General features: G+C 38.8%; 1 non-coding gene across 1 annotated transcript; it reads left to right on the top strand.

The window, feature by feature from the left end:
- The first annotated feature begins 810 nt into the window (after nt 1-810).
- On the top strand, nt 811-952 carry LOC115030172. Its single transcript, XR_003835793.1, has one exon. It is a non-coding gene; the product is annotated as a small nucleolar RNA SNORA48 (small nucleolar RNA).
- Nucleotides 953-7897: the final 6945 nt, after the last annotated feature.

Below are 7897 nucleotides of genomic sequence, written 5' to 3'. Positions count from 1 at the left end.
TCTCTTATGCAAAATAATGCATGCCTTACATATTCAGTTCTTCATCACACATATTTTGGCAGGTCTGAAGATCATTTTCATTGGCATGATCTCTCCACATGATTCCATGGTGCTGCCATCATGTAATCTTTATGAATTTGAAGGCTGATATAAAAGGACAAATGTAATGTTACTATGAAATAAAACTCTTTAGGGATCATACAGAGAGGGATTTGGAAAAACATGGGATGAGTTGTAGCAGGGAGAAGGGAGAGTATTGGTGAAAACATTACTGATATATAAAATTAAAAATAAAATAAAACACTTCAGCTTAGGTGGTTTTAAGGCAATTGTTGCAGCAATAGGTGCGTCAGGTGAGTAAGGAGAAATTTTTTGTGAGTAAGGTAGTCCTATATTTTTGCTGTAATCACAACATCCATCACCCTGTATAAATAAGCAATTTTAAGACAGAAAAAAATAGAAATCAGTTGAAATGTATGGCACCACAATCATAATATCCCCTTTTCAAAATTTAAAAAGCGAATCTAGATTAGAAACCTTTTTGTGGCTATAAAAGTGAATGGCTTCAAATGTGAAAATTAATAAACGATATTGACTTTAATAGCTGAAGTAGACTAAACCCTCTCTACCTCTCCAGAGTACTCATCCTAGTCTCTAAAACCTGTGAGCACTTTACCTTATGTAACAGAGGTAACTTTGATGTTGTGGTTAAGGACCTTAAACTGAATAAGATATTCAGGATTTTATTGTTCTGAATTATTTGTATGGACCTGAGATAATCACAAATGTAATTATAAAAGGAAGGAAGACTGCCTGAGAATGGGCAAAGAGATACCTTGTTGGTGGTGTTGTTCTTATATTAGTCAGGGGCAGAGGAGATGACAGTCCTTTGTTCATCCTAGCTTCATGCCTGTCCTGGTGTCCAAAGCTGTCTTATGCCTAGGACTCATACAAATCAAATCAAATCACATCAAATCAAGACAACATAGCACAGGAGGAGGAAGACAGACAGAGTTTTGCAATGCCATGCACAGTGCTAGCAGAGAAAGATGCCCACAGACCTGCCTTCTACCACACTGCATAGGTGGGCCATAAACAAACAGAACCCTGCCTACCACCATGCAGAACAGCAAGGGAGAAGGAAGACAGACACAGACTTTCAGACAAGCATGCCACCCACAGAACCTGCTCACCTGCACATATACACTGATTTGCAATCACATCTGTCACTCAAAGGCCCTCCAGCATATGCAGTGGAAGCCACCATAATATTCAGGCAAGTGGTAGACAGATGTTAGAGAAAGATGTGGAAAGCATCTTGAGCATTATGAAGAGAGATGGAACTGGAGACTCAAGAGTGGAGAGCAGTAGCCTGTTCTCAATGGCCAGCACCACCACCAGGGTCCATACCTGGCTGCTATTAAGGGCCATGTCTGGGTTCATGGCTATGCAGTGGCAGGGGTTAGTGTTGATGTCTGAGGTTCATATCACCACTAGAGAACATGGGAGAGTTCCTTGTCAAGGCAGTTGTTGGGGACTACTCAGATGTTCAGGGTCTGTACAGATCTGGTCCCACCTCTCACTGCCTGTGCTGCTCTGGAAAACTGACTCCATCTCTCAGCAGTGATAGCAATAGGCTCTGTGCTTTTCCAAGACAGCACTATAGAGCTGGCTCTGGAGGCAGGGGTGCAAGTGAGCAGGTCAGAAGGGCATGAGAGCAGGAGAGATGACCCTGACTCTTGCTGATGGTGGCATTGGGTGGTCTGCCCAGAGCAGTGCTGGAGAGCTCACCTTGGTAGTGCAGGTAAGGGAAAGCTGACCAGTTAAGCTACCACCCAGGCTCAGATGCAGGGCTCTGAGTTGGCCCACCCCCAAATCTATACCATATGCAATCGGCTGGGACATGTGGAAGGGTCAGTCCTGTTGATCCAAAGCTGAAGTATCTCCATGATACAAGGCAACAGGATAACCAGGAGGAGTCCTGTTGGAATCTAATATTGATAATATCACCAAAGCCAGAGACCTCAAACCAGACCAAGGACTCATTGCAATGAACATTTGCAAGTGAAGATGTTTGGACAGAAAGATATACTGTGGGGCACACTGTAACATACTACAGCTTCCATGATGAGATGTTTTCTTTGCTTGTGTATGTGTGTGTCCACTTTTTGTGGAGGGAGGCTGTAACAGTGGAGAGTGGGTATGAGGGGACAGGGAGATGAGGTGAAACTCACTAAGAATCAATACAAACTTCGAAAAGAAAACATGACAGGGGAAATAGTTTACTAGAACATGAGAGATATGTGTGCAGATATAATTGTCTTCTGCATTTCTCTGTTCTGACCATGATGTAAATGCCACATTTGGGTTATGGATTATTGTTAAACTAAATTTAAAAGAGATGCTGAGCTTGGAAACCTGTTGATAAAAAGTGAAAAATTACAAGTAATACAACCTGTTCATAGTGCTAGAATATGACCCACAGCAGTGGGCTGACATTGTTTTCATATTTTAAAACAAAAATATTGTCTCACATTTAAGGAGATTTATGATAAAGGTATTATATCTACTTAAGTTGAACTTTATATTCTTAATTGGCCTATAAGTAAAAATGGTATTTTCTACATTAATGTAGTATTGATCATATTTGAAGGAAACTAAATGCTGTCTCTCTCACATTAAATAAAAAAAGAAAGGGAAGAGATAATACTAAATATGAGGAAAAATGTGATGATAGAATAAAGATGTTGAGTACTAGATGGCCTCTAGAAGGTGGGAAAGACACAGAAACAGGAGTTTCTCACAAGGAATCCATGACTGTTAATGCCTTGATTTCAAATCCATGATACTTGTGGAAGTTTCTGAAACCCCAAACCATAATATAAGAAGCTTGCATAGCCTTAAACTACTATGTGATAAATTGTTCCAGCCATAATAGGTAGCCTGTAAGTTCCAATGAAACTTGGTGTTGAATTGAAATGAACTTTCTCTGTGCATATTTACTGTGTACTTATCACAATTCCAATGCAAATACCACCTGCTCTCAGAAGTCTTCCTTATGCCCATCTAACTTTCCTAGTTCTTCACTTGGTTAATACTTTACTGAGAAGTATGGCTCTGAGGGTTTCTAATTTTTGCCTTATCATTATTTGCATGAGTTTTATCATTTCAATCAGAACAATAATATTCTGAAACTGGAGGTTACAGTTTCTATATTTTGTCTCACATATATCCTCATTCTTCAGTACAAGCATCATTCTCATACAAAGTTCCTGATAAATATCTGAGAGAATGTTCGCTGAGAAGTAAAATTAACCAGGAACATAATGAAAATAGGCATCTTGAATTAAGTTGTGTAGTTTCTTACATCTTAATTATAGAGATTGAATTTGCATCTTGATTATTTTGTATAGACATATTTGAATTCCTGCTTAGAGTTGTTTGGCATTTCACAAGAGGCTTCATCTTGTTTGATACATAGTGTTCCTGAGTGCTCGGGGAACATTACTTTAGTGCGTTAGAATGGTAGGGAAACCTTTTTCAGTTCTATTTGAGTGCAGCTTTTCAGATCTTCTCCTGGGAAACCCTGTTATGTACTATGATGAAGTAGTTTACCAAGAGGGATGTGGAAATAAACTAATGAATATTCACAAAGTACTTAGAAATATTTGAGGCAAAGCATTTAAAACATTTCTTTTTAGATTACTTAATGTATAGGTATGTAAAGCACAGAATTTTCCCTTAAGGAGCTTCAGTCCAAGAAGACAAAGTTTAGTTAATATTAATGTTTGCTTCCTGATTCCTATACTTCTGTGCAATAAGATCACTTAGAAACTGGACAAGCCAGCTGGGCATAGTGGCGCACGCCTTTAATCCCAGCACTCAGGAGGCAGAGGCAGGCAGATTTCTTTTTTTTTTTTTAATTTGTATTAGGTATTTTCTTCATTTACATTTCCAATGCTATCCCAAAAGTCCCCCATACTTTCCCCCCCACTCCCCTACTCACCCACTCCCACTTCTTGGCCCTGGCGTTCCCCTGTACTGAGGCATATAATGTTTGCAAGACCAATGAGCCTCTCTTTCCACTGATGGCCTACTAGGCCATCTTCTGCTTCATATGCAGCTAGAGACACGAGCTCCGGGGATACTGGTTAGTTCATATTATTGTTCCACCTATAGGGTTGCAGACCCCTTTAGCTCCTTGGGTACTTTCTCTAGCTCCTCCATTGGGGGTCCTGTGATCCATCCAATAGCTGACTGTGAGCCCCCACTTCTGTGTTTGGATTTCTGAGTTCGAGGCCAGCCTGGTTTAGAAAGTGAGTTCCAGGATAGCCTGGGCTATACAGAGAAACCCTGTCTCAAAAAAACCAACCAACCAACCAACCAACCAACCAACCAAACAAACAAACAAACAAAAAAACAAAAACAAAAACAAAAAACTGGACATGTCTTATTTTCTGTGGTTACATACAGTTTGATATTTTATGCTTCCAAAAATTCCTACCCTAAGTATAGCTAGCATGATGAGTACTCAAAAATTTCAATTAAAAACCTGTTACTTAAAATAGATGAAGAATATAGATAATATAAATTATTAAACAATATATAATTTTGCATAATTATAGTCTATTTATTTTATACTATAGAATAAAATATTTGCCTGCTTAACTTGCCACTAATTTTGTGTCATGTTTTGTCATGGGTTGTTTTGGACATCAAGTGGGACAAAGGGTATAGCATTTGACTTCTAATTTCTATCCCACAACAGAGCTACAATTAAAGAAGCTGATAATGAATTATATTAGAGTTCTAAATGCTTCCTTCTATTTGTTTTTGTTTTCCAGGCCTTTGGCTGAGATCATGTCTTTGATTTTATACCAATCATCTTATTCGCAACTTTAGCCATAACAGTACAAGACAAGATTCATAATTCACAGAGCACTCTATTGCCTGAAGTTGGTGCCTGTCAAATCAAAGACAATTGGTCACTGAGTTTGGCGTATCAGTGAGATATTTGTTATTTAACATTGATTGAATAGTTAGTTTAAAGTGATATTCATATTTCAGTGGACAAAAATAAAAATTAAAATTTAATGTTACTAAAAGTTCTGATTTAGGTCATGATACTTATCATAGTTTACTTAAGGTTTTTTGTGAACTGGTACACAAAAGGCTTTATGATATGTATCACGAATAATGCAAGGATAGTAGAGTCTTATCTTCAAGAAACATTTTATTAGATCCAGATAAAAATGATAAGACAAAAGTCTTATGCTAGGGTTCAAGTAAAAAAAATCTTCCCCTTTATTATAAGCTCTAAAATGTGTATAGCTATATGCCTGATATTTGGATTTAAATCTCCACACATTTTTAAAAATTCATTTTTAGTATTATATTTTTATTTCTTAGGTCATCTTGATTTGGATATTATTGATATAGAAATTGTTAATTTTGCTTTATAGGACATAGGACAATGGTAAATGTGCCTGTGAGAGCAAAACTATATGGAATCGACTGAGGACGTTTAGGCTAAATAAATGATGTTGAATGGCCAGGTATGAACTATGCATAAGCCATCCTTTCCAACTTATCTGAGAAGTCTGAATAATATGTTGTTTTATATTCAAGCCTTTCCCACTTATGCTGCTGTAAGATTTTTAGTTGTAGTTTCTTGTCAATAATGAATTTATTCTTGTAAAATAATATTCTTATCAAAACTAAATATTGCAGAATTCAAAAATAACAGTTGGGCCAGGCATGGTGGCACATGCCTTTATTCCCAGCACTTGGGAGGCAGAGTCAGATGGATTTCTGGGTTCGAGGCCAGCCTGGTCTACAAAGTGAGTTCCAGGACAGCCACGGCTATACAGAGAAACCCTGTCTCAAACAAACAAACACACAAACAAACAGACAAAAAACAAACAAAAAACAAAAAACCAAAACCAAAACCAAAACAACCCCCACTCCCCCCAAAAAACAAAAAACAAGAAAAAAACAGTTGGTAACCATTTATTTATTCTTAGATATGTATGTATCCATGCCTTGTATATATTTGTCTCAAGTAGCTAAGACTCAAGTTTATAGTGAATAATATTGGTAATGCCCATTCCTTGGAAGAGTCTTTATATTTTAGTGAGAAATATAAATTTTAAATTTTGATTTAAAAAATACACAAATTTAAAAATTATGTTACTTTTTTTCAAGTAGCAGAAAGTATTGGCCATGGTTTGCAAAGGAGAAATAATGGAGCTTATGTTGCCAATTCAGATATATTTACCAAGAAATCCTGTTCTGGTAGAGTGATCTTTCAATTGAGACCATTGATAAGCAAGTCTGCTCATAAGAGTAGTTGGTCAAAGGATGTTCTAGGCAAAGAAAAACAGTGTGAGTAACATATATCAGATGGATTATCATGTCACATTTTTTTTTCTTTCGGGTTTTTTTTTCTTCAATATTTTTTTTAATTTGGAATTTTCTTCATTTACATTTCCAATGCTATTCCAAAAGTCCCCCATATCCTCCCCCCCCACACTCCCCTACCCACCCACTCCCACTTCTTGGCCCAGGCGTTCCCCTGTACTGAGGCATATAAAGTTTGCATGACCAATAGGCCACTCTTTCCACTGATGGCCGACTAGGCCATCTTCTGGTACATATGCAGCTAGAGACACAAGCTCCGAGGGGTACTGGTTAGTTCATAATGTTGTTCCACCTATAGGGTTGCAGAACCCTTTAGCTCCTTGGGTACGTTCTCTAGCTCCTCCATTAGGGGCCCTGTGATCCACCCAATAGCTGACTGTAAGCATCCACTTCTGTGTTTGCTAGGCCCCGGCATAGCCTCACAAGAGACAGCAATATCTGGGTCCTTTCAGCAAAATCTTGCTAGTGTATGCAATGGTGTCAGCGTTTAGAAGCTGATTATGGAATGGATCCCAGGATATGGCAGTCTCTAGATGGTCCCTCCTTTCATCTCAGCTCCAAACTTTGTCTCTGTAACTCCTTCCATGGGTGTATTATTCCCAATTCTAAGAAGTGGCAAAGTTTCCACATTTTGGTCTTTGTTCTTCTTGAGTTTCATGTGTTCTGCACATTGAATCTTGTATCTTGGGTATTCTGGGCTAATAATATCCACTGTCCCAGTCTCCGGTCCCACAGTCTCCAGCCCGCAGTGACACAAATGACACACGGACACCCAGTCAGGTTCATGCAGCAACTTTACTTAGGGCTTTTTCTTTTACAGCTCTATTCCCCAGCAGCTTCTTCTTAGGGCAAGGACTAAACTCCTATTACAACAGCTTCTCTTACTCTACTTCTACTCACAGCAAGGGCTAAAACTACTCTCTTCACTACTTGCACTCCTTCTAGCTCTAACCCACCTCATCCAATCAGAATTCACACATGCTCCAGGCACAAGCTCAGGTAGTTCACAGATAGGCTGACAGGTCCAGATCACAAGGAACAGTCCATCCTGGCAGGCAGCCTCAGTGCACATGCTCTGGCAAAGCAGTAAACAATCGGGTTTCATGGGCCCTGTGGCCTCACCCCCTTCCCGCATCCACTTATCAGTGAGTACATATCATATGAGTTGTTTTGTGATTGGGTTACCTCACTTAGGAGGATGCCCACCAGGTCTATCCATTTGCCTAGGATACTCATTTAATAATTTAATAAATGAGTAGTACTCCATTGTGTAAATGTACCACATTTTCTGTATCCATTCCTCTGTTGAGGGACAACTGGGTTCTTTCCAGATTCTGGCTATTATAAATGAGGCTGCTATGAACATAGTGGAGCATGTATCCTTCTTACCAGTTGGAACATCTTCTAGATATATGCACAGGAGAGGTATGGCGGGATTCTCTGGTAGTATTATGTCCAATTTTCTGAGGAACCACCA

The sequence above is a fragment of the Mus caroli genome, chromosome X (genome assembly GCF_900094665.2).
Source record: "Mus caroli chromosome X, CAROLI_EIJ_v1.1, whole genome shotgun sequence".
Taxonomy (NCBI): domain Eukaryota; kingdom Metazoa; phylum Chordata; class Mammalia; order Rodentia; family Muridae; genus Mus; species Mus caroli.
This window is presented reverse-complemented; position numbering and strand designations above follow the sequence as displayed.